At 38.1% G+C, this 25,119-nt stretch overlaps 1 non-coding gene across 1 annotated transcript; it reads right to left on the reverse strand.

The window, feature by feature from the left end:
• Positions 1 to 8,719: 8,719 nt before the first annotated feature.
• Positions 8,720 to 8,826, reverse strand: LOC141694806 (small nucleolar RNA R71). Its single transcript, XR_012564088.1, has one exon. It is a non-coding gene; the product is annotated as a small nucleolar RNA R71 (small nucleolar RNA).
• Positions 8,827 to 25,119: the final 16,293 nt, after the last annotated feature.

A 25,119-nucleotide genomic window follows, 5' to 3' on the forward strand; every position in this document is an offset into this window, starting at 1 on the left:
AGTTGTCAAATTCTATAGACATATAGGGTCTCAATATAATTGGTGTCTATTCAGCTACTATCTCTTTTGTGGATCTCTGGTAGTATGGTATTCGTTCAACGAAAGTTGGCGTCTATCAGTTTCGTGTTATCTGATTAGTGTCATCACCATTACATGCTAAGGTTAAGAACAAAAAGGCTATCGAATGAAGTATTTAATGAAGTTAGAATCCCATGTTTGTCATATATAATAATTCAACCATACTTATTCTCTTAGTTATAATTGTTATCTTAAGTTTAGTTAAAAGCAATCTCAATTTGTTAATCTTCTTAGCATTGAATAATAGCCATATCATTGTTGCATAAGTGCATAAATTACAAAGTTAACATAAACCAGTCTCTGTAGGAACGAATCTGATTTATATCTTAAACTACTTGCAAACGCGTATACTTGCGCGAATTTTAGCGCATGTTTAGTGACTAACACCAATTGCTAGAACTTTGCCTGCCTGATTCCTGGTAGGCTCATCCTTGTTCGTTGGCTCCCTGGCTAGTTGATTACGGCACTCCCTTGAATAGTGCCCCCTCTGGTTGCATCTGTAGCAGACCACATTTAGCTTGTTGTAAACTCTTCCATGTTTCTTTCCACATATTTGGAAGTCAGGTAAAGCTGACCTATGCTGGGTTGGCTGATTCTCGGTGGCTGGACGCTTACCTTGTCCTCCACTGCCTACATTACGCCTGTTAAAATTCCTTCCGGGCTGAAACTTGCATTTCCTAAAATCTGGAAACTTCCCTTCTTGTGACTATCCTTCATTTCTTTCAAACTTCCTTTTCTTACTGTCATTCTCCTTTTGTAACATCTCACTCTCAGTTTCTGCAATCATGGCCTTCTGCACAACTCCCGCATGTGTATCCAATTCGAATATGGCCACCTTCCCTCGAATCCATGGCTTAAGACCTTGCTGAAACCTCTTAGCTTTCTTCCAATTAGTGTCCATATATGATGGTACAAACCTGGACAATTCCTCAAACTTACTTTCATAATCTTCCACTGACATATTCCCCTGCTTTAGCTCCAGAAATTTCAATTCCATTTGATCCTGAACAAACTAAGGGAAATACTTCTCTAAAACTAACTCCTTGAATCTATCCCACGTAACATCATCTGTACCTTCCAACATCTTAACAATTTCCAACCAGTAGGTGGATTCATTCTTCAGATAGTAACTCACAAATTACTCAGTCTTCTGCTCCTCTCTCACCTTGACTAAGGCAAATGCCTTCTCAATTTCCTTCAACCAGAATCTTGCCTCAATAGGATCTACAGAACCTTTAAATTTTGGTGGATTCACCTCCTGAAAGTTCTTAAAGGTTTCCTGAGGATTGGTTTTCCTCTGCTGTTATTGAGTCAGGTGAACTGTTTGTTGGGTCAAGATCTGAAGTATCTGGCCTACAGCTGGGTCTGTGGGACCTGGATTGGCATTCTGGTTATTGTTGTCTTGGGTGTTGTTGTTGTTCTTATTGTTAGTTTCTTCATTCTGGTTGGTAGAACGAGTATTTCTTCTGGGAGGCATTTTCTGTAAAGAATCAAACAACTTATTTAGCCTTTAAATCAAAACCCTTTTATGAAAAGCTTTTGTAAAAGAGAATTATCTCTTTTTGAAAACATTTTCAATAGTTGAACTAAGTAAATTGCATGCTTCTTTACAGAATGTAAATAGTTAAGGGAAAAAGGGTACATATTATCACAAGAGTTTTATAACTGGGCCAGTAAGATAAAACAGGTATGGTAAAGTAAATGACAATGCTGGAAAAGAAAAGGTGCTGATATATATACCAAAGTTTGGTGGCACAAGCGCGAAATGTTTTATTAAAGGCAAAGGTACATCAGACCTATCCAATATTCAGCAATCCTAGTTTATTTATATACCCACCAAAAGTCTGATAATACACATTACACACAATTATACATATATCAGCTGTCACATCATTTCTGTCGTTTAACGTTATGGAAACTCGGGTTCACCAAGCCTCTCAAAATCCTCCAATACCTCTTTGGCCCACCCCATAAGAGCATCCAGGGCTGCATACTCGTAAATAGATCCATGAAGTCTAGCCTCAATAATTCTATGGGTCACCTAAATCTCATTTGGAAGCTCCTTTACTTTTTTGTCAACATCTATAGGTCCTGATAATGTGCTGTAGCTCCTGGATCTGTGCCAACAGGGCTTCTCGCTCCAAAAGAAGAGCGTCATATTTATAGTAGGGAACAGGGTGTGGAGTAAACTGAAAAGATGCACCCACAACCGAATGTCCGGTAGAGTCATAATCAGCAGGTTGGGGTCCTCGAATAGGTGGTCTCATGCCAGGAAGTGGAATAGCTTACAGCGGTGCAACCGTCACAACTGGTATTATAGTTATCGCTGGTGGAAGAGCAGGGCATGGATCAGATGACGGTCCTCCGACTGAAGGTTCTGAATGATCAGATGATATCGGGATAGAAGAATATGCCATCGCTGCTATCTGAAAATTACGCTACTAGATAAGAATCTCGAGTCTCATCACGAATCATTCAAAACCTACCATTTAGTCACAATCAACCTCTCAATGTTCTATTTTTCTATTTCTTAATTCTAATCTTAACCATCTACCCATTCCCGACAATCTAGGCTTGTGGCAGTGACTTTTAAACTGTGGCTCTGATACCAAATCTGTGGCGCCCTCCAAACCCGGGTCAGAAGTTTGGGGTCCACAACACACACACACCATATATAAACTTGTTTATGAAATAATATGTATGCAATGACCCTATTTACCATAACCACGGATCGCAACAGTTCAAAGTATGTCCACAAGCCACAACCTTATTTATTACAACGTACCAAATCCAAATTTATTAATCTTACAACTGAAGTAAAACTTTATTACAAACTTTCAACACAAACTAAACCACACATCTTCTGCTAGCTTATTCCATTTCAACCTGGAAACCTAGCTCGCGCACTCGACTGGGGATCCTCGCTACCATCAGTTTCCATCTTAACTGGAAAAGAAAATAAATAGATTTACAAGAGTGACCTAACTAGCTCAGCAAGTCATAATGACAGTCACTGAGATTAGTAATGATCAATTGAAATGATATAAGGAATCAAGTTTCCTGATAAGCAATGATTAGAATTGGATATTCAATTTAATTTTTTGAAAACCAAGGTTAGGTTGCTGATCAGTCACGCACTAACCCCGAGCAAGGCTCCCAGCTTTGCTCTATATACTGGATCCAAGGCACACATTGGCCTATTATGACCACGAATCTGGTCCAACCACGAATCTGGTCCATATTTAAAAACAATCCAATTCAATAATAGTAACATCATAAATAATGTAATTTAATAAACTGAACCATAAACAACATTTATCTTGAAGCATAGGGTGATTCATAATACCCTGAAGGTATAACACGGTAAACATGGAGATTGACTTTCAATCCAGGGAAAGAATCAGAATGTAGAAGACCAAGGGTTCAATGGTTACAAGGATTGGTCTTCTGTTATACATGGCATAAAGGTTCGTATATTAAGCAATTCTATATCAAGAATCAGTATGTGGTAGATATGAATTTGTGGAGTAGTATCGTATATGTGTGGTTTGTATCGGAGAATTCAACAATCAATGGTTTATAAAGGATAAGGCATATAGCTCAAGATCAATAATAATAATCAGGGTTTAGGATTAAGTACTTCAAAGTACTTGCAATATAGAATAATAATTATTTGGAATAATTGCAACATAATGAAAAGAGTTCGAAAATACTTGCAATACATTACAAGAAAGTGCAGAAACACTTGCCTTATCAATCCGCTTTTACTTTACTAGCACTTGTCAATTAGTTCCCACTCACTGACCACTTGCTTTCCCTTTCTATGTCTCACTTTCTCTGTTAGACATTATATGTACTTATCAATACTACTTCTCATCTCATTCTATTCGTTACAAGCTTCTATCTGCCCTTCGTTTCACCCAAATCCGACGTACGGATTGAAAGTTACAGCAGAAACTGTCAAACAATGCACATATAGTCATATTATACAGCAATCAGATCACATATAGCACATAGCACGTAAGATATTTGATCAAATAAATTTTTCAAAGAAGATTCGTGGTTAAAATGATTTTCCAGGTATTTAATACGAATTTTGAATATTTTTCGGAATTAAAACGGGTCTCCGAATCATTTTATAATTAAATAATAGGGTTCAAACACCCGAATCTGACTTTTAAACAATTTAATAATAATTAACGAGCCTTGAAAATAATTTAAAATAATATTTTAAAACTCTAAACTATTTTTCAAAATTTTAAATCAAAAAGAATATTTAAATCTAATTAAATAATCAATTAAAAGTAATTAATAACTAATTAAATTAATTAATCAATTAATATTTAAATTAATTGACTAATTAAATAATTAATTATCAACTAAAATTAATTAAATAAATAATTAAAATTTATTTTTAAATTAAAAATAATTTTCAGAAAATAAATTTTGAATTTTGAATTTTAAAATAAATAAAAATCAATTTCTGAAAATATTATAAAAAGAAATAACATTTTTGAAAATTATTAAACATAAATCTAATTTTTGAATTTTTTTAAACAGGAATCCACATTTTATAGATTTTTAGAACCAAAATACTAAATTTGCAAATCAGGAAAACTTCGGGGTACTAAATGGTAATTTCCCCTGTCGTCTTCCCCGATCCCAGCTCCGATGGCCGGCCACCATTAACGGCGGCCACCAAGCTTTTCCGGCAAGCCAGATATTGCCTAAAAACTCACAAAATTAACAGCATTTATTCGTTTCAACATCAGGAACTCAAATATGCAATCAGAATCTTCAAATAATACAGATTTTGGCCGGAACGATCGAATGAACTTTCACGCCGCAGTTCGACCCGATTTTCAGATGAGCCCATTCCCGGTATCATTTATTCACCATATATACACCAATTGATTCGTTTTTCAATGATCTACATGTTGGTAACATCAATTTCATCTAATAACCCCTAACAAATAAACGCCTAATTTCCAATTAAGAACATTCAAACACATAAACCCTAATTTTATTAATCTGAGAATCAAACTCAATTTTCTCTATGTTATTGAACTCCAAATTTATCATATAATATACGAAAATGACCAGGATAAAATTATCTACAAGATTAAGCTATCAAATCACACAAACAACATCAACATCAAAAATTCATCTTTTAATCATTAATTAATTTGAAATAAAATAAATAAATAAGATCAAAAACTTGATTTATGCACTAAAATTGATGGTTGATTCTGAAATAGCTTTTGGAGAGCTTTGATTCGGTATATGGCACGCTCAATTCCGAGTTCGGTAACGCCTTCAGATTTAAATTTGATTTTCAAGAACACGACGATTAATTAGGGTTTTCTCTGTATTTTCAATATTTTTACTGGCCGATTATGATTATGCGAATAAAATGAAATAAGAAAATGGTTATTTTTATTTATGGAATATTAATACGTGTTGGATTGTATTGGATCAAAAAATAAGTTACTTAGCCTCTAAATAACTGTAAAAACGATCAGTTTTGGATAATTATTAACCTGTTTTGGATATCAAAACGTTTGGATAATTATCAAAACCGGTCTTCTTATAAAACACTATATACAATAATAATGTAATAATATCCCGTTTTTTAAGAATACAGGTTTTGTTGATCTATCGAAATGGTTATCGTACCGAAAATTTTGCGTTGGGATGCGTAAGGGTTAAACCGTACTCCGGATTGAAAAAGCCAAAACACGGAAAATGTCCGGAATAACCAGATTAGGTTAGGATGGAGTTTTCCGAAGAGTTTCGGGTTGTAAGAACATAAAAACGGTTGAGGTTGGATGATTCCCAGCTTTATAAAATAGTTTTGTAATTATTCAGAAAATAATTAATAAATTCATAAATCATTATAAAATCATATAACATCCCAAAAATTACCAGAAAAATACCATAATTATCTATATTTTATTCTGGACATAATAAAGTTAACATACCTATATTTTACCACATATAAACATCCATATATCAACACCAATCATCAGATAATTCACCAAAAATTACATAATAATTATTTATTGATAAAAAATAATTACATGCTATGTCCCGAATCTTACAGCAAGGCTTTGAGGCCATGGTACATGAAAGTAACCTGGTCAAATCCCCTCCAATTTAATTGGAGATTCCCATTTTTGGTGAACAACACACTGTCACAACCACAGGTCCAACTGTGAGTCAAACTGTGGCATCTGTCACAGGTAATGTTCATGAACCCCAACCCTCTACTTTAAACCCAACAGACATCCCTTCTACATCTAACCCTTCAAAACAACCATCACACCTCATTTTCTAATGGCTGCAGGATGCTCAAACTCATCCAATAACAATCAATAATCTTCTAGTTGAGCAACTTCCTGGCCTTGCCAATATAACCTAACAATTGCTCACAACTGTTATGTCCAATCAGGATTATCTGGCCATCTTGCTTTCTTACAAAGTAGATGTTAAACAACCACAACAAAATATTGTCAATGAAGCTGAGTGTTGAGTGGCATTTATGACACTCTATTACGCTTCGTAAAGCTTTGAATTGATGCGTTTGTACTCAAGTAGTTAAGTGTTTTAACGTGTTTTCTAGTGTTTTTGCATTTCAGGCGTTATCTAGGTAATCAGGTGAATTAGCATTATTTTGGTGCTAATTTGGTGCTAAGGTGGCGTTGGAATAAAAGCTCGTGGAAGGCCGGCTCAAACCTGTAAGAAAAATGAAGAAGTTAATTTCTAGCAGAAGCCCAGCGCGCCCGCGCTGATCAAGCGCGCGGCGGCGCCCGAAGTTCAGAAAGCCAGCGCGCCCGCGCTGATCAAGCGCGCGGCCGCACTAGGTCGGGTGCAGAATTCTGATTCTATTCTAATTCGAATTGGAAGACTTCTCTGCTAATTAGGGTTGCTATATAAGCAATTTTAGGTCGTTTTTAATAATATATCAAGCCAGAGACATATCAAGGAGAGCCATAAAAAGACCTTGTTAGCACAATTCAACAAAGACGAAGAAGATCTTATTTTTACTTGTGAATCTTTGTTCTAAATTGTAACTTGGATGCTAGTTTTCTTATTTATGAACCTTAATCTTGTTTTGTACTTGGTTTTATTTATTCGTTATAAAGACTACGTTTATTATACCATGTTTTTTATCGGAACCCACGTTGATGATGAGTCCGATTATGGGCTAATCGTTATCGTGGGGTTCTAGCGGATTTATTTATGGATTTCTTTAGTTAATCTGTTTCGATGCCCTAGTGGGTGGTGATTGTATGATAACCTAGTAATGGTTGTGCGTAATTGTCTTCTGAGTGTCACGAACTTATTAGATATTGTGTTAATTCTTAATGAAGTGAAAGTTAATTTAAGAATTTAGAACTTCCCATTCTAGCATAGGTTCATGTATGTGTTATGCATGAGTCGTGGGTAATTTTAACATCTTACTTGCCCTATGTAATCAAGATAGATAACTTGTGCTTAAACCGTTATGTTGTCAAATTCTATAGACATATAGGGTCTCAATATAATTGGTGTCTATTCAGCTTCTATCTCTTTTGTGGATGTCTGGTAGTATCGTATTCATGCAATGAAAGTTGGTGTTTATCAGTTTTGTATTATCTGATTAGTTTCATCACCATTGCAATCTAAGGTTGAGAATAATAAGGCTATTAGATGAAGTATTTAATGAAGTTAGAATCCCATGTTTGTCATATATATTAATTTAGTCAATTTTATTCTCTTAGTTATAATTGTTAGTTTAATTCTTAGTTATAAATAACATCAATTTGTTATCATCTTAGCATTGAATAATAACCATACATTGTTGCATAAGTCCATTAATTAATTAGTTAACCAAAGTTAGTCTCTGTGGGAATGAACTAGAAAAGATTTTATACTACTTGTGAACTCGTATACTTGCGTGTATTATTAGCGCGTGTTTAGCGACTAACAAGTTTTTGGCACCGTTGCCGAGGACTGCAGTGTTAATTTATAGTTTATGTGCTTTCCATCAGTGGTCGTTAAAGTTCATTGACTCGGACATTGTTACTTATTCGTTTCCTTGCATTATTTCAGGTACTCTAGCGAGGGTGTATGCATACGCATTCCCGTACTCGTAAAAGAACACTGGATAAAGCCGAGGAAGAAATTTTGGTAGTTCGAAAGGAAGTTTTTGAAGAAGAAAAGAAGGTAGAAGAAGAAGAGAAAGTCGAGGAACCAGCTTTAGTAGAGATGGGTGATCAAGCAGAAAACCCTAAGGCTTTGATGGACTATTCTCAGCCTAAGATTAATGACATTCAGTCAAGCATCATCAGGTCGGCCATCAGGGCTAACACTTTTCAGATCAAGTCAAGAATGATTCAGATGATACAGAACTTAGTTCAATTTGGGGGGCTCTCCTAGTGAAGACCCCAACATGCACATCAGGGATTTGATCAAGATCTGCGACACTTTCAAGTTCAATGATGTGACTGAAGATGTTATCAAGCTACGACTCTTCCCATTCTCTCTGAGGGACAAAGCTAAGTGCTGGTTACATTCTTTACCAACAGGGTCTATCACTACTTGGGAAGATCTTGCTCAAAAGTTTCTCACTAAAGTCTTCCCTATGGCGAAAACTGCTGCAATCAGGAATGCTCTTACTCAGTTTGCTCAGCAAACTGGAGAATATCTGTGTGAGGCTTGGGATCGATATAAGGAGATGCTAAGGAAATGCCCACATCATGGCATGCCTGATTGGATGATTATTAATAGTTACTACAATGGATTGGGTGCTACTTCTAGACCCATGCTTGATGCAGCATCAAGAGGAGCTTTATGGGCTAAAAGCTACGATGAAGCTTATGAACTTATTAAACTGATGGATGCTAATGAGTACCAGAATCCTTCCCGAAAATAGACTCAGGGAAAGGTAGCAGAAATTCTGGAGTTGGATGCAGCAACTGCTATAGCTGCCCAACTTAAGGCTTTGACAATGAAAGTGTACATTTTGGCTAATTATGGAGTTAATCAAATCACTAGTGTTTGTGAGCTTTGCACTGGTGCCCATGAGACTGATCAGTGCCCAATTTTTAGTGAATCAACTCAGTTCGTGAGAAACTTTCAGCGTTCACAGCAACCTGTGCCAGCCACTTATCATCCCAACAACCGCAATCATCCTAATTTCATTTGGAGCAACGCTCAGAATGCGGTTCAACAGCCATATTAGCAGTATCCAGCTAAGCAGTACAACCCCCCTGCTTTTCAACAATCGCAATATGCACCAAGACAACAACTTCAGCTGCAACAAGATAATGAAAAATCTGAATTAGAGGAGTTAAAGTTTGTGTTCAAGAGTCAAGCTATTTCTATCAAGACCTGGGAAAATCAAATTAGGCAAATTGTCAATGCCTTGCTAAATCGTCAGCCTGGTACATTACCTAGTGACACTGAAGTGCCAGGAAAGAGGGAAGCTAAGGAGCAATCATTTTGAGGTCTGAAAAGGTTGTGAATCCCGAACAAACTCAAGTGTTGACTGAAGAAGCTGGGGCTGAGAAAGAAGTAGAACTGCAGGAAGTAGAAGTGGAACCAAGGAAGACTACTATTGAGCACACTCCTCCTGAGGGTAATACAAGGGAGAAACAGATCTATCCTCCACCGCCTTTTCCTAAGAGGTTGTAGAAGAAAAAGCTGGACAAGAATTTTGAGAAGTTTTTGGAGGTGTTCAAGAAACTTCATATGAACATACCTTTTGCTGAGACTCTTGAGCAGATGCCTAGTTATGCAAAGTTTATGAAAGGTATTCTCTCTCGGAAGGTGAATCTAGATGATTTAGAGACTGTGTTCGATGCTATGAAATTTCTTACGGAAAATGAGGAGTGCCTAAAGGTGAAGTTGGTTGATTCTGTGGTTACTTCAGAACTTGATCAATTGCTAAGGTCTGATACCTTAGAAAAAGCCTTAATGGGAAATTTAGATAGTGAAGATGATGTAGGTGAAGAATATTTGTATTATTTGAATGCTTCTCCCTGGAAGAGGAAGATTGATATTCCTTTTGAATCTCTTAGAATGGAGGAATTAAACAAAGCTCATAAACGGCTCAAACCATCTATTGAGGAACCTCCCACTCTTCAGCTTAAGCCTTTACTGTAACATTTGAGGTATGCGTTTTTAGGTGATGCATCTACTCTGCCTGTTATTATTGTATCTGACCTTTCAGGTAGTGATGAGGAAAAGCTTCTGAGGATTCTGAGAGATTTCAAATCGGCAATTGGCTAGACTATAGCAGATATCAAGGGAATTAGCCCCTCTTACTACATGCATAAAATTCTACTAGAGGAAGGTAGCAAGCCTACGGTCGAACAACAAAGACGACTTAATCCAATCATGAAGGAAGTAGTGAAGAAGGAAATTCTCAAGTGGCTAGATGCAGGGATCATCTATCCTATTTCTGACAATTCATGGGTAAGCCCGGTTCAATATGTACAAAAAAAGGTGGAATTACGGTGGTAGTAAATGAGAAGAATGAGCTTATTCCTACATGAACAGTCACGGGGTGGAGAGTTTGCATGGACTACAGGAAGCTGAACAAAGCCACTAGGAAGGATCACTTCCCTTTGCCCTTCATTGACCAGATGCTTGATAGATTGGCTGGTCATGAGTACTACTGTCTGCTGGACGGCTATTCGGGTTATAATCAGATTTGTATCACTCCTGAAGATCAAGAGAAAACTACCTTCACTTGTCCATTTGGTACTTTCGCTTTTAAACGAGTTTCTTTTGGTCTGTGTGGTGCGCAAGCCATATTTCAGAGATGTATGATGGCCATCTTTTCTAAAATGATTGGCCAGAATGTGGAGGTAGTCATGAATGACTTCTCTGTATTTGGCGATTCTTTTGATGAATGCTTGCAAAATCTCGGATACGTTCTCAAGAGGTGTGTTGAGACCAACCCGGTTCTCAATTGGGAGAAATGTCACTTTATGGTGCGATAAGGCATTATTCTCAGACACAAGGTTTCTAGTAAGGGTCTTGAGGTGGACAAAGCCAAGGTGGGGTCATTGAGAATCTTCCTCCTCCTATTTTTGTTAAGAGAATTCGCAGTTTTCTTGGTCATGCGGGTTTCTATAGGCGATTCATCAAAGACTTCTCTAAGATTTCAAAGCCATTGTACAGTTTGCTAGAGAAAGATGTCCCTTTCATGTTTGATGACGAGTGCCTTGCAGCTTTTGAGACATTGAAGAAGAGTTTAATCATGGCATCGGTCATAACTGTACCTGATTGGAATGAACCTTTTGAGATGATGTGCGATGCAAGTGACTATGCAGTTGGAGCAGTTCTTAGGCAGAGGAAGAACAACATATTTCATGTGGTCTACTATGCTAGTAAGACCCTAAATGGTGCTCAACTAAATTACACTACTACGGAGAAAGAACTTTTGGCTATTATCTATGGTTTTGAGAAATTTTGATCTTATCTACTTGGGACTAAGGTGACAGTTTTCACCGATCACGCTGCAATTCGATATCTCGTCTCAAAGAAGGACTCGAAGCCTAGATTGGTTAGATGGGTTCTTTTGCTTCAAGAATTTGAACTAGAGATCAAGGACAGAAAGGGAACTGAAAATCAAGTCGCTGATCATCTCTCGCGTTTAGAGAATCCTAATGCTACTTCATTGGATAAGACATTGATAAATGAGTCTTTTCCCGACGAGCAGCTGTTTGGAGTACAGGAAGAAGAACCGTGGTTTGCAGACATTGTGAACTACCTTATGAGTAATATCATGCCTCCCGACTTATCTTATGCTTAAAGGAAGAAGTTTCTATATGAAGTGAAGTGGTATATGTGGGATGAGCCATTTCTTTTTCGTCAAGAAGCTGACCAAATCATCAGGAGATGTGTTCCTTACAGCGAAACGGGGGGTATCTTATGAGATTTCCACTCAACGACTTATGGAGGACATTATAGTGGAGAAAAGACAGCAGCTCGTATTCTTCAAGAAGGTTTCTTTTGGCCGACCTTGTTTAAAGATGCTCACCAGTTTGTTTTGAAATGTGATCGATGTCAATGTGTGGGTAATATGACTAGGAGGGCTGAGATACCTCTTAATGTGCTTCTAGAGGTTGAGGTTTTCGATGTTTGGGGAATTGACTTCATGGGGCCATTTGTCTCATCTCGTAACAATCAGTACATCTTGTTGGCAGTTGATTATGTGTCGAAATGGGTTGAAGTTAAGGCATTTCCAACGAATGATGCGAAAGTGGTGCTTAATTTTCTTCAGAAGCAGATATTCACAAGGTTCGGAACTCCAAGAGTCATAATCAGTGATGAGGGGTCGTATTTTTGCATTCCAAGTTCACTACTATGATGAAAATGTATAATGTGAATCATCGCATTGCAACGGCTTATCATCCTCAGACAAATGGTCAAGCTGAGGTGTCTAACATAGAGATCAAGCGCATTTTAGAGAAATTTGTGTTTCCATCGAGGAAAGATTGGTCTTTGAAGCTTGATGAAGCTGTTTGGTCGAATAGAACAGCATATAAAGACTTCATTAGAAATGTCGCCAGTTCAGTTGTTTATGGTAAGGGGGCTCATTTGCATGTGGAGCTCGAGCATAAGGCATATTGGGCTTTGAAGAAATTGAATCTTGACTTGGATGCGGCTGGAAAGAAGAAGATGCTTCAATTGAATGAACTCGACAAGTTTCGACTTCAAGCTTATGAGAACAATAAAGTGTACAAGGAGAAAGTCAAGAGGTGGCATGATCGGGGTCTAGTGCTCAAATCATTTGTGTCGGGGCAACAAGTTCTTTTGTTCAACTCTCATCTCCGTCTTTTTCCTGGAAAGTTGAAGTCAAGATGGTCAGGGCCCTTCATAATCAAAACTGTGTTTCCACATGGAGCGGTGGAAATATTTTAGAATGATCCGGGTCAAGCATTCAAGGTAAATGGACAGAGGTTGAAGCATTACTATGGTGACACGGCAAATCGCGAGGTGGTTATTGTCATTCTATTGTCCATTTGAGTTCAAGGTTCTACGTCAAGCTAGCGACATAAAAGAAGCGCTTGTTGGGAGGCAACCAAAGTTTGTTGTACATTAGTAGGTAGAGGATGCAAGAAAAAAGGAGAAAAACATAAAAATATCAGAAAAAGAAAAATATTTAGGGCCAACTCCAGTGACCAAGCACGCCCACGCTGATCCAGCGCGCGGCCGCGCTGTTTTTCTAGTAGCCAAGCGCGCCCGCGCTGATCTAGCCCACGGCCGCGCCGGTTTTCTAGAGAGTGAGCGCGCCCGCACTGTCCAAGCGCGCGCCCGCGCCGGGTCTCTTTCAGAAAAAAATTTAAAACAACAGTTTTAAGGGAATTTTGGGATTGTTGTTATAAAATCAATTTCAAACCAAAATTTACTCTTTCACACCCCAAATTTCACTCTCCCAATCAAACCCATTATTCCAACGATTCCCACAATCAATTCTCACTTCTATTCCATATTGAATTCTCACCTCTCCACCTGTAAATACACAAACTTCTCCACCATATCACAAATCTCTCTTAAATACTTAGCTTTTATTCTCTCTCATTCAATCCCAATGGCACCAAAGAGACAAAGAACGCAAGTAGGCAGCAACACCACCGATTCTTCATCTTTGGGTGGTATGAGGTCAAGGTTTTCTACTCCTGAGGTTGAAGAGGAGTACACGAGGTTTCTCTCGAAGCCTATTGCTAAGGAGCGAGGTTTTCCGCCATCAGGGGAGGATGGTAAGCTGTTGGAGAAGATTCTGAAGATGGGTTGGGTTACTTTTTGTGAGGTTCCCGCTGTTGTGCCCATGAGTGTTCTGCGGGAGTTTTATGCTAACGCTAAGGCGGAGAAGAATGGCTTCATGGTGGTTAAAGGGATTACTGTAGAGTACAGTGTTGATGCGATTAGGAGGGTGATTGAGTAGCCTGCGAGGAAGCCCGGTCAGGACACTTAGAACGATAAGACTCCCGAGGACTTCAACTTGGATCTGATCGTTGTGACTCTGTGTGTGCCTGAGACTCATTGGAAGTTCAAGAGGGGCACTACTGATTACTCCACGTTCCCTATGTTATGCATGAACAGGTTTGCACGGGCTTGGAACTCATTTATTTGTGCTAACATCATGCCATCTTCGCATGTGCATTCCGTATGCGTCCGTGGTGACGAAGTTGTGCGTGGCAGTTGGTGTTCATTGGCCCGCACATGAGCAGCTTCAGCTTCCCAGTACTCCTATTAACAGTTCTACACTATTGAGTATGCAGTAGTGGGGATGAGGTAAGCCAAATTTGAAGGGGCTTGGTTACTCTTTTGACCATCTACCAGGTGGGAGGCCTCATGATCAGATATATGCTGTTAGGAATATATGTGCATTAGTTTGATGATATGTTTAACAAAACACTTAAGTAGAAATCTAGTGTTTGTAGCCTCAACGGATAAGACCATTTTGGATATCCGTTGATGGTGTAGCTTTACTTAGAAATAAGTCTAGTGTTGTAGCACATTTCAGTCTCTGAATTTGAGATATAAATTCTTAAATGTTGAGGGAAATTATAAGTCATGTTGACTACTAGAGGATATGCAGATAGGAAGGCCAATTGTAAGTATTTCATGCCTTGTAATTTTGTATAAATGAAATGGTGTCAACGGATAACTTAAAGACCTTCAACGGATGAGAAACAAAGCTTCAACGGATGTCTCTAAAGCTTCAACGGATAACATCCTTCAACGGATGAGTGCATCAACGGATAGAGCTTCAACTGCTAACACATCAACGGATAAAGCCATCAACGGATGAAGGCTTCAACGGATGTTCTGTTAAATAGCAGTTGACAAGTGGTAGTTGTACCTATAAACAAAGGCACATGGGTTGACAGAGACAACTGAGATGTGGTAGCCTATTTCAGGAACATCAGAAAAAGCAGCCGTTCTACTCTAGTATAAAGAGGCAATAGTCAACAATGCACTGGAGTAAAATGGAGAAGAAACAAGTGGAGAACTTATTTTATTATTGTACTTTTTATCTTTGTCTTCACTTGTACACTTGGTGTTATATAAACCAAGTAGCAGCTAGTTATTAGAAGAGAATTTTTCCAGTGATGTTTAGAAAAATCTTGAGAGAAAAATTATCTAGTTTGTACTAGGACGCAGCTGTGATCAACTTCTTGAATCACAGATTTTCTGAAATACCATCTCTGGTGGAACAACAATCCACCAGAAAAGTTTTTAAGGTCTGTTGTGTTCTTTACATTAGTGTTTGAATATATATCTGTCAGTATTAGCTTAAAGCAATTCATACACTTGTTTATCTTAAACACATAGCCTTTGAAACTGCTCAAAACTTGAAAAAGTTTTGAGATTTACATTCAACCCCCCTTCTGTAAATCTCATTGTTAGTTCATTAGGAATAACAATTGGTATCAGAGCAGGCTCTTGACACACAAAGAGTTTAAAGTTCTTGGAAACTAACAAAGATGAGTAAGAAGGATATTGGAGTAAAAATCCCAGTTCTTGACAAAGACAGTTATCACCATTGGAAGGTGAAAATGCACCTTCATCTACTCTCCCAAGATGAAGGTTATGTAAACTGCATTGAGAATGGTCCTCACATTCCCCACAAAGTAGCCACAGTTGCTACGGCCACAATTGCTGTTGGTCAATCCATTCCAAAACCTAGAGCAGAATGGACAATGGAAGACACAGAAGAAGTCCACAAGGATAAGAAGGCTATGAACATTTTGTTTAATGGTCTTGACAAGGATATGTTTGATAATGTGATAAATTGCACAACTGCCAAAGAGGTTTGGGACACAGTTCAGCTACTGTGTGAAGGTACAGAACAAGTAAAAGAAAACAAAATGCAGCTTCTCATTCAACAGTATGAGTATTTTCATTTTGAAGAAAATGAATCTTTAAATGACACATTCAATAGATTCCAAAAGCTGTTGAATGGACTGAAGCTGTATGGTAGAGTGTACCAGGTGAAGGATTCAAATCTTAAATTTTTAAGATCCTTGCCAAAGGAATGGAAACCCATGACTGTCTCCTTGAGAAACTCTCAAGATTATAAGGACTTCACTCTTGAAAGATTATATGGAATCTTGAAGACTTATGAACTAGAGCTGGAACAGGATGAGGTATTGGAGAAGGGAAGAAAGAAAGGAGGTTCAGTTGCCTTGGTAGCTGAAAATGAGAAAGAATGCAGACAAGAATCTGTGAGATCAACATTAAACTCCAAAGATGGCACAAGCAAATCAGAATCAAGCAAGGGTAAGGAGCAAGTTGCTGAGAATGAATACAACTCCAGCCAAGATGACTCTGATGGTATTGATGAGCATCTTGCATTTCTGTCCAGAAGATTTGCAAAGATGAAATTTAGGAAAAACACTAGAGCCACTAAACCTCATAAGAACATGGTGGACAAATCCAAGTTCAAGTATTTCAATTGTGGTATAAGTGGACACTTTGCAAGTGAGTGCAGAAAGCCAACTTCTGAAAAGAAGAAATCTGACCAAGTAGATTACAAAATGAAATATTTTGATCTGCTCAAGCAAAAGGAGAGGGCTTTCATTACTCAAGAAAAAGACTGGGCAGCTGATGGAGAAGAAGAGGATGAAGATGTGGAATATGTCAACTTGGCTCTCATGGCTGATTCTGAGGAAAATGAAGTTAGTTCATCAAGCAACCAGGTAATCACTACTGATTTAACACAGCTTACTAACAAAGAGTGCAATGATGCTTTTAATGACATGTCTACTGAACTGTATCATTTGCGCGTGTCTCTTAAATCTCTTGCTAAAGAAAATAGAAGGATTAAAGAGAACAATTTGTTTTTAAGTAATAGAAATGCTGTGTTAGAAGATAAGTTGATTGATCTAGAGAAAATTAAGCTACATTGTATATCTGTTGAAAATGAACTAGCTGAATCTGTTAAGAAAGTAGAAATACTTTCTAATCAATTAGAGAGAGAGCAAGAGGTGATTAAAGCCTGGAAGACATCTAGGGATGTTAGTGCTCAAATTGTCAAGGTCCAAGGAATTGAATCATTTTGTGAGACTGCCTGGGATAAAAACAAAAAGAAAATGGAATTAATTGATGGGCTGTCAACGGATGTGGAATCAACGGATGATGAAAATTATCCGTTGAAGGAAGAAGAGGAGCATCCGTTGAAGGTTCCTCAATTAAAACAGGCAGATGTTTCTAAAAGTGAAAATCTAAAGAAACTCAACAAAAATTTTGGTTCAACTTCCAAGAACTTTGTCAAAGAAGAAGCAAGCACATCCAAAGATTTCAGTAAGGTGAATATAGGACACATGACCTTGGAACAGTTAAAGAATAGGCTCAAAGTGGTTGAGGATAAAAAGGAAACTAAAAGGAAATCTAATAGAAATGGGAAGGTAGGGGTTAACAAACATAACAATTACACACCTGATAAGTATGCTCCTAGAAAAAGCTGTGTGCATTGTAGTAGTGTTAATCATCTATCTGCTAATTGCAAATCTATTAAGAAAACTCCCATACATGTGCCCTCTTCCATGCCTAATATGTCTGCATCACCTCTGCATGCTATGCCTATTATGTCTCAACAAAATCCTTATGCACATTTTGCAAACATGCCATATTTTAACAATCCTTATCTTGCTGCATTTAGTATGCCTCAAATGCCATACAATATGCCAATATGGAATTACATGCTTGCACAATCCATGCCTTATCAAATTCCAAATGTGCTAAATGATTCTGTGACTAACCCTACACCTCAACCAACTACATCTAAGATCAAGGTTGACTCAAAGTTACCTAAGTCTAAAGATGCAGGAGGAATGAAGTCTAGGAGAAAGGCTAACAAGAATGGACCCAAGGAAACTTGGGTACCAAAATCAACTAGATTGATTTTATGGTGTGTAGGGAAAAAGAAGAAATCTATGGTACTTGGACAGTGGCTGTTCAAGACACATGACAGGAGATTTCTCCCTGCTCACAGAGTTTAAGGAGAGAGCTGGCCCTAGCATAACCTTTGGAGATGACAGCAAAGGGTTTACTATGGGATATGGCTTAATTTCAACAAGGAATGTCATAATTGATGAAGTTGCATTAGTTGATGGTCTCAAGCACAACTTACTGAGCATCAGTCAACTATGTGATAAAGGGAAGTTTGATGCAAAGGCTGATGAAGGGATATTTGTTGGTTACTCAGCTGGAAAATCTTATAGGGTCTACAATCTAAGAACCAACATTGTTATGGAATCTGTGCATGTTGTGTTTGATGATAAAAAGATTGATGGACTAACAGATGAGGGACACCATGAAAGACTCAAATTTGACAACATTGAGATATATTGTGATGATAGTGAAGAGGAGATTGATGGAGATGACACTTCAAAAGGGATTCAAGATATGCCCTTGGATAATGCAAAGAATTCTGCATCCGTTGAAAGAGGCAATGTAGTATCCGTTGAAAGACATAGTGTATCATCCGTTGAAGTACATAATATAGCATCCGTTGATCATAGTTCATCAACGGATAATCGATTTACATCATCAGTTGATAGAACTCCAAGTTTCCTGCAAAGGACCAACAACTCAGGGGGAGTTTCAACTGATCAACACTCTGTCTCACATCACGACAATACTGAGGCCACCTCATCTAGAGCACATCTTCCACCTCAAAGGAAATGGACCAAGAATCATCCCTTTGAACTGATCATTGGTGATGCATCATCTAAAGTGCAAACAAGAAAAGCTACTCAAAATGAATGTCTGTATAGTAGTTTTCTATCTCAGGAGGAACCTAAGAAAGTGGAAGAAGCCTTAATGGATCCAGATTGGATATTAGCTATGCAGGAAGAGCTGAACCAATTTGAGAGAAACAAAGTTTGGAAGCTGGTACCCAAGCCAAAGAACAAGAGTTCCATTGACACAAAATGGGTATTCAGAAACAAGATGGATGAAAATGGCATTGTCATAAGGAATAAAGCCAGATTGGTTGCTAAAGGCTATTCTCAACAAGAGGGAATAGATTTTGATGAAACATTTGCTCCAGTTGCAAGACTTGAAGCCATCAGAATCTTTCTAGCCTATGCAGCTAATGACAATTTCAAAGTCTATCAGATGGATGTCAAGAGTGCATTTCTAAATGGGGAATTGGAGGAAGAAGTTTATGTAAGCCAACCTCCAGGTTTTGAAGATCAAAATTTTCCAGACCATATGTATTATCTGTTGAAAGCACTCTATGGACTAAAGCAAGCACCTAGAGCCTGGTATGAGACTTTGTCAAAGTTCCTTCTAGATAATCATTTCACAAGAGGTACTGTTGACAAAACTCTCTTCTTTAGAAATGTTAATGGCTCTAAGATACTTGTACAAATTTATGTAGATGATATTATATTTGGATCTACAGATGATAAGCTTTGTAAAACGTTTGCTATATTAATGCAAAGTAAATATGAAATGAGCATGATGGGAGAGCTAACTTACTTTCTTGGGTTACAAGTAAAACAAGTTAGTAGTGGAATTTTCATTAGTCAAACTAAATATATTTATGATCTTTTAAAGAAGTTTGACTTAATGGATTGTTCACCTGCAAAAACTCCCATGGCCACTGCCACTAAGCTTGAATTAAACAAGGCTGAAAAGTCTGTGGATATTACAAGTTATAGAGGCATGGTTGGCTCACTTTTATATTTAACTGCTAGTAGACCTGATATAATGTTTTCTACATGTCGCTGTGCTAGATTTCAAGCTGACCCTAAAGAATCTCACTTAGTGGCCATTAAAAGAATTTTCAGATATCTCAAGGGGACTCCAAATCTAGGAATTTGGTACCCTAGAGAGTCTGGTTTTGATCTAATTGGCTACTCAGATGCAGATTATGCAGGTTGCAAAATAGACAGGAAAAGCACAACAGGCACCTGTCAATTTCTAGGGAACAAGCTTGTATCATGGTTCAGCAAGAAGCAGAATTCTGTTTCCACATCAACAGCTGAAGCTGAGTACATTGCAGCTGGTAGTTGCTGTGCACAAATACTATGGATGAGGAACCAGTTATTTGACTATGATATGACTGTTGACAAAATTACAATATTTTGTGACAACACAAGTGCCATTGCCATTACTGAAAATCCAGTGCAGCACTCAAGAACCAAGCACATTGATATCAAGTACCACTTCATTAGGGAACATATGATGAAAGGTACAGTGGAACTTCATTTTGTTCCAAGTGAACAACAAATTGCAGACATATTTACCAAGCCACTTGATGAATCAACATTCACAAGATTGGTAAGTGAGCTAGGTATGCTTAATTACTCTTAAAATTCATGTCCTTATTGCAATTTGAATTGAAGCCTGAAATGTATTAGCTGCAAGAACAAATTTGATTTTTAACACAGATTATTCCAACAACGGATATTCCCTATCCGTTGAAAGTCAAAATTGTTCTGTCAACGGATGTTCATTATCCGTTGAAAGTCATATACATTTCTGGAATTTTTATCCGTCAACGGATAAAACTGAAGTGCTCTTCAACGGATGACAGTTTACCTTATCCGTTGAAATATCACATCAGTCGATTCAGGTGTTTCACAGCCGTTGATTCTATTGTCTTAACCGTTGATACTCATACATACAGCTGTATGTATTTGTTTTAAAGGTAGTTTTTAGAATACTTACAGTTTATTCTTAAACGGCTGAAATTTACTTACATATATTTATTGTTTAATCTCTTATTTATGCTTTTTAATTTGAGAAAGTATATAAGCCCTTCTGATTTTTCATTTTTTACTTTACGCTTTCTTGAAATTTCAAAGCTTTTACCATTTTCTCTCTGCAAAACCTTCAAGTTATTCTCTGCAAATTCTACTCACAACAATGGCACCAGTAGTAAAGATTATGTCTCAATCCGGGTTCATCTATGAGAAGAACAATTTCATAGCTTTGGTAGCAAAGAATGAAGCCCACTCAAATTATCACAAAATGATGGACTTCATCAAAAACTGTAAACTTAGCTATGCAATGCTGGAAGCCCCAACGATTTACTGTGAAGTAGTTGAGGAGATTTGGACAACTGCTGAGTTCAACTCCATAGATATGACCATCTCTTTCACTCTCAAAGGTAAAAATCAATGTGTTAACTGTGATGATTTACTAGCATGTTTTAAATTGCCTGAGAACAATGCCATGACACCACACACTGATAATGATGTATCCAGCATGTTAGATTCCATAGGTTATTCTCTTAACTCTGCTAGTTTAGGGAGTATTAAAAGAAAAGGCCTTAGGAAAGAATGGAGTTTTCTTGGGGATGCCTTTATCAAGGTTTTCTCTGGGAAAATTAGCAATTTTGATGCCATAACTTCATCTCTTGTCAATATGCTCTATATGCTTGTTTCTGATAGGTATTTTAATTTTAGCAACTATGTTATGCTAGAATTGGGTACTAGATTAGGTAACAAAGCTAATAGATCTAATAACATCTATTATGCTAGATTCTTTACGTTATTGGCTAACCATGTTGCTGAAGGTTTGGTCATAACCAATGAGAATAATAAACTCAAGTGCTGGGCACAAGAGAAAAGAGTTCTTGCAGATTTATTGAGAATGGATCTCAACAGCAGTGTGCCATTGGTATATTTACCAATCATGAATGCACCTCAGGTAAGTGAGGTAATTGCTTCTACAACTCCTACTTCTTCCAACCCCTCTATTTCTTTATCTTCTAGTGTGGCCATGGAATCTGTGACAATGCCCCAACAGATTCCTACCAAGGTCACCAAAACTAAACTTTCAAAATCAAAGACAAAGAAAACTACCTCTGTTGTTTCTCAAAAGACAACAGTTGTAACATCTACCATTAACCTTGAAGGGAGTGAACAGGGTGTGAGTGGTGAGGGGATGGGTGAACATCAAAGAAACCCCCAGGATAAGGAAGGAGATATAAGTGCTTCCCAAGCTAGCCAAGCCACAGTTTCTCAAAAAGCTGTGGTGGTTGAAAGGGTTACTAGCATATCCCTAGCTGCATCCTCCCAAAAGGATGTAACTATTGAAAATAGTTCCCAACCAGGAACACAGAACAAATGAGGGAGGGACACTAAAGCCAAACACTCACCAACAAAAGCCTTTATTAGAAGAAAGAGAGCAAGAACCCAATCTTCTACACAGGGTGCACACACTACACAGATACATCCATCTGTATCTATGCCTTCTCAAACTCAGTTTGATGTGGCTCCAACAAATGTGGAGTCACAGCCCCATTCTCTCACAATTAACACACATCAATCACCACACACTTCTTCACCATCTCTAGATGTGGATATGTTATTCCCATCAATTCCTGATTCTCCCTCTTTACAACTCAGGGAGGAGCCCCACTCAAATACAGGTGATCATCATCTTTTAGATGATTTGTTGGATCACCCGCAAATTCTTTCAGATGTAATTGAAGGATCTGTGTCACCAAAACTCATATCAATCTACACAGATTCAACAGTTATATCACTTTCAATTTCTACTTCTTTTCCTTCTTCAACGGATATCACTCATTCGTTGACAAGTGGTTGTTCTTCAACGGATAAGCTTAACAGCAGTTATCCGTTGATACCATCAGTTTCACCTTCAACGGCTATTCCTCATCCGTTGATAGTCTCTACACACACAACTGAAACAATTCCAAGTGTAGAAGACTTGATTACTGTACAATCACTTCTAGGACTGAGGGAAGGGAGTGACAATTTGAGTGAGAGGCTGGGTTGCTCCCAGGCTAAAGGAGAGATTGAGAGCTCAAACATGCATGCTATTTTTTCCAGCATGGCAAAAGTAAGTGAGAGGAGTACCACCTTAGTAGGTGAAGGTGAGGGAGTGAGTTGTGTGAGCCAGGGGGAGCCCCTGATGCAAGAACATAGAGAAAATGAGAGAAAGGCAGGTACAGCAGAAATAAGGATGGATCCAGCCATTGCTAGTGAGTCAATGATTGTGAATGATGCTGAAAAGGAAAGACAATTTCAGCAACATTACAAAGCTGTTATTGATAACATTTCCTTGGATGCTGACACTTTTACTCATCCTGTTTCAGCCTATCAATTATTGGCTGCACAGGGCAATGTGGAGGCAGAAAAGACACTACATCTAGTACATACAACAGCATCTCTTCAAAGGGATAAAGCTGCTATTAACAAGATGCCTTCTACAGCTGGTGAGTCATCTGAGGAATTTGGAGTAAATTCTGATGATGATGACTCTGTTTCTTTTGATGGAAGCATGAACTTAGGGGGAGATGAAAGCCCTAGTTCTATTCCAAATTTACCTGAATGGGCCTTGACAAAGGAGTCTACAACAGGGCAATTCAATGTCTCCTTAGTCAAACAAATCAGTACTATCCAACAGGCCATTCAGAAAACTTCACATGCTGGTACCAAGGCAATCCTTACAGCTCACCTGGACTCACTGCATCTCATGAAGTTGCAGCAAGTAAGACAGAATCTGAGTGTGGATGAACTCAGAAAGGATATTGCTAACTTGAAATCCTACAATTCTGAAAAATTGGATTCAGTCATGCCCTATGGTACAATGCAGGACATTTTGTTGAGATTGAAAAAGGAATCACATACTGAAAAGAGGCTGGCCAAATTGGAAGACAGAGTTCAAGTTATTGAAGATTCTGTGGCCACCATTCTTCACAACCAACAATCTCAAACAAGTCTACTTATGCAGCTGGCAAAGGCACAAGGCTTGACCCCTCTCCTTGATGATAACAAAAAGGGGGAGAGAAAAAGGGAAGGGGAAGGAGAGCCATCTACAAAAATCCAAATATATTAAGTGCTAGTTCCTGCCATCACTACTTCTCCAATCATTCAAATCAAAGGAAAGCCTGATGGAATTGATTTAATCCAGCTAGCAGCAGCTGAAATTCAAGTGAAAGAGCAAAGGAGGAGAATTGATGAAAGGATGTAACAGCTGTTTGGCTCAACACAAGATAAATCAATATCTGTGAAACATAGCACAAAGGTTGAACCAATCAATATGGAGCACAAGCCAGAAAGGAGAAATAAGGTTGGAGAGACTTCTTTCAAGAATCTAAAACCTATGGTTCTCAAGCCCAACACCAGATCCAGCAAGGACTCCACAAAGAACCCTCTAGACTTTGCTCAGATGAAAGAAGTGGACTTTCCTCTTCCAAAGCCTGATGAAGACAAAGTTTTGGGTACTAGCATCATAAAACACAAGGAGACCATGGATGAGGTAGTAAGGAGAAACATGGCTATTATCTTTAGAGAGGGAAAGAGCATATGTGTGATGCAAGGACATCCCAAATTCTCAATAGCCAAGAGGGAAGAAACCAAAAGGTTAAAGAAATAAGCTGAAAAACTCAAGGCTGACAAAAGAGCACAAGCAAAGCTTGAACAAAAGCTAAAGTCAAGTCTAGTTGAAAATGAGAAAGGAATTGAAGTCAGGGGTGAAGACAAGATTGCAAACTTAGATGAAGGTTTTGGGAGTATATTTGGTGAAAGTATGGAGGAAAAAGAGGAATGGCAGAAGGGAAACAGAAGAAAGGCCAAGGCACATAGAAGGAGTGAAGGCAACACTGAAGAAACTAAATCTCTACCTTCCATACCTGAACCCTTTGTTGTTGATCCCACTATAAACATCCATGGTGAACCAATCATCCCAAAAGAGGAACCTATTGATTGGGACACCATCAATTTGTCTACCTTTTTAACCACTCTTCCACTACCAAAGAAACAGAAAAGAAAATCCAAATCTACACCTCCCCTAAACTCTAAAAAATTCACTCAAAAACATAAACCTAACCCTAAGCCACCCATTTCTAAAGATGATTATGTTCACATCTGTGACATAAAAGAAATTTCAGACATTGAACTCTATCTGGATGAGCTGGAGGATGTAAGGGGAATTGCTGCTAACAGACAGCTACCAGAGAGATTGGTGTTCAGATATAAAGGAGCTGGGGAAAGAACATGGCCTCTCTACAGGATTCTGAATGAAGGCTACTCTACCTTGATCAGAGTCTTT

This window comes from Apium graveolens, chromosome 10 (genome assembly GCF_009905375.1).
Source record: "Apium graveolens cultivar Ventura chromosome 10, ASM990537v1, whole genome shotgun sequence".
Classification (NCBI taxonomy): domain Eukaryota; kingdom Viridiplantae; phylum Streptophyta; class Magnoliopsida; order Apiales; family Apiaceae; genus Apium; species Apium graveolens.